The 3,396-nt window shown below is 43.4% G+C and overlaps 1 pseudogene; it reads right to left on the bottom strand.

Moving 5' to 3' along the window:
• Positions 1 to 247: 247 nt before the first annotated feature.
• LOC143666176 (transportin-1 pseudogene) lies at positions 248 to 3,073 on the bottom strand (annotated as a pseudogene).
• Between the last annotated feature and the right edge of the window lie 323 nt (positions 3,074 to 3,396).

Genomic DNA, 3,396 nt, shown 5'->3' with positions numbered 1-3,396 from the left:
CATCATTTATATGGTTCTTGTTTTGGTACAATTCCCCATATTTCAGAATGTACTGTTTTGTGAACAGACTGAATTTTATTTTTTCGCTTCTTCATATCCAATGTGGAGTTGTAATTGGAGACAGATTTCCACCCACAAAGGCTCCAGATGCTAAAACGTTTCCCAACATCGACTTAATACAGTGACGGCAACACCTCCCTCCCGCCCCTCCCAGTAGGGTTGGCATTGTACTGTATTCCCTACTGGTTTATCCTTCCCCCCGTAAAGGGTAACATTTTCCCTGGGTGCAGAGGCTCCCTCTTAGTCTCCAAGACTGAAGGACCCCTAATTACGGGACTGTAGCCTAAGTGTACTAGATTAAACACCATAAAAAGCTGCAAGATGCTCTTTTAAGGGAAGAGGAATTTGATCAGAGAAACGCCTCCAATTTTCATCCCCAACTTGATTTTTAAATCCATGAGGGATCTTACAGAACATGTCTCTGAGATCATCTTTTGGGTTAATCCATGATGCAACAGCATCACAAAAAAATATAAAATCTTGGATGACTCCACTGGGATTCACACTGATCATGGCGTAAATCCCACGGAATGCAGAATCCTTTTCCTCATTGTCCCTTATGTTTCTCAGAGAGGTGCACCAGGGTCTTATAAACTGCTGTAGCATGGGGGCCACCTCTTGAAGACAAACGTAACCAAGATGACCAATTGTTATTGCTGTATTCTCTAACAACGTCTTTGGTGTGTTGGGTCTGTTAATGATTTCTACAAGCTGGTGCAACACCATAGGAATATAAGGCTGCATCTCTATGCCCATTTGAATGGAAATTTCTCCGATTGCCCACGTGGCATTGTTGCAGACTGAAATGAACTCTGGGTTTAAGTTGATTCCCAATATTGGCATGAAATCAGCTATACAAGGCTTAACATGCTGAAAACAAGCTTTCGTCAGGTCACCTAATAGGGCAAAGGAACTCTGTCGAACTTCTGGCATTTTGTCCTGCATGCACTGATACATAAGTGTTAGAATGTTACTTCTTGCTACTAGCTGTTCAATGTTGCCTCCAAGTCCTTCATCCAGGCCACTGAGTAAATCAAGAGCAACTATCATAAAATCTTTATCTGGAGCCTCATATTGATCTGGTTGAGCATTATTCAGCATGGCTTGTGTAAGAGTCTTCTGTACTAGATTTATACAATGCTGATACACGGGTTCACAATAAGGAAGGAAGCCAGACTGCAGGGCTGTGGCAACTGACGATAGGCACTCAAGTAAAGGGAAGAGATCTTTATCTTCGTCTTTTAACATGTTCCACTTCTGGATCAGTGGAGGCATTAGCATCTGAATATATTCTGGTTTATTTAAATGGTGTCCTACTGAATCTGCTAATGTTCCTATGGCATCATAAAGAATGAGCAGGTTCTTATGCTGGTATTTACTAAACGCGAAGACCAGGGTATCAAGTATATAAGCGAGGTAAGGAATAAGCTCTGTACAAGCCTCCTCTTCCAGGGTAGCAAAGGCATTGCAGGCAGCTTCTTGTACTCTCTTGTTGCTATCCAGGATGCGCTTTAGCAATTCTGTCATTAGTGGCTTCAGGTGCGTGTCTGGGGGCTGGCTGACCACCCAGTGTGCATAGCGGCTAAGAGTCCAGCATGTTATAGAGCATACAAGAGCCTTTTTGTCAGAGAGGCACTGAATGAGGTGAGGAATGAGCTCAGGCAAGTATGGAATCATGCCTTGCATGCAACCTTCAGCAATTGCTCCTAAAACCAAGATGCCTGATTCTTTAACCACCCATTCATGATGAAAAAGTAGCTCTTTCAAAAGGGGCAAAATATGTGGCAAAAGCTCATCACGATACACATTTGCAAGGACATCCAGGGCAGCAGCAGAACATTTCCTTAGATTCCAGTCAGAAATTGTATCATCATCATCCATTTCATCATCATCATCATCTTCCTCTTCAATTCCATCTTCATCATGCTGTTGAGCTACTGTCCTTGATCGATGGAAACGTGGCCTTATATCCTGCTCACTATCAGGAATTGTTTCATCTTCTTCAACATCACCCTTAAGCAGGATAATATCTATATCTGAATACTTCATGCCATTCACTAACACAGGAATCAACTTAGGAAGATGTCTTATTAGTACATCTTTGCATTTTGGTTGCTCAGCCAAAGTGAGCCAAAATTCACAAGCTTCTAAAGCCACATTTTCATCCTGATCTTGAGTCCTCTGCAGCATGTACTCAACTATATTATGCATGTGGGGAAGCAGGCGATCCATTCGAACTTCCAGCAACATAACAAGAGCTCGGCACACATTTTTCCGTACCTCTGGTTCTTCATCACCGGCCAATGCAAAGAGATTCTCAATGAAAGAATCAATGTGCAACATCAGAGCTTGAGTCCTACTGATGATGAACGGATTGACACATGCAACAGCATGAGACCTTATTTTTGGACTACTATGCTTGAAGAACTGTAAAAACTTGGGAATCATGATGTTGAGAGGACGATCTAAAGCATCACTATCTAAAATCTCAGCAGAATCTTCACATATCTTCTGAAGGGCACTGAACGCTCCCTCACAGGTGTTGTAATCTTCAGAATTCAAAAGGCTATAGAGCTTCGGTAAGAGGTCAGGCCAATTCTGCAACTCTCCTTTGGAAGCTATGGTTGTAATCAAAATACCTACAGTGGCTCTAATGAGAGGAGAGGAGTCACCAATATTGTTCAAACATTCACTTTTAATAAAGTCAGTTACACCATTTGGAAAATTTTGAAAATGTGCTTTCACATTATTCTTCAAGATGAGACCACTCGATGATCTTGTGGGTTCATCTTCAGATTTTAATTTTGTAAGAACAAAAATCAGGTAGTTGTTAAAATCTGGATATTGATTGTGTTGTTCCAGTTTCTAGAACAAACAGTAGTTAAGGAAACGTTCCAGGGTAATTTGTTGCACGGTCCTCTGGATGGTGGTGTCCGGGGACTGGGACTCCTTCAGCAGCTGCAGGATCTGCTGAAGCCCCTGCTCGTCAGGTTTCCACTCGTACTCCATCTTGGTTTGCTGCAAACGAAGCCAAACACAGGAAGACACGGAGCGACGCTGCTCCCGGTGCACAGGCCGCGGGCTCGCGCGTGCAGCCCCTCTCACCGCCACCGCAAGCCTCGCCGCCCCGACGCCCCGACCCGCTGGCGGTGAGCAGAAGGAGCCCGAGTAGCAACGGCGGGCAGCCGCTCCGGCAGCCCGGCGCCCAGGTCTGCTGCCGCGGCTGAGCCCCATGCCCATGAAATATGCTTTTGATTTCCAATTATTTGTTGAAAACAGGGTATATGTATATATATATATATATATATATATATATATATATATATATATATATAT

Source organism: Tamandua tetradactyla, chromosome 22 (genome assembly GCF_023851605.1).
Source record: "Tamandua tetradactyla isolate mTamTet1 chromosome 22, mTamTet1.pri, whole genome shotgun sequence".
Lineage (NCBI taxonomy): Eukaryota > Metazoa > Chordata > Mammalia > Pilosa > Myrmecophagidae > Tamandua > Tamandua tetradactyla.
The sequence above is the reverse complement of the archived record's forward strand: the minus strand, read 5'-3'. Positions and strand labels throughout refer to the sequence as shown.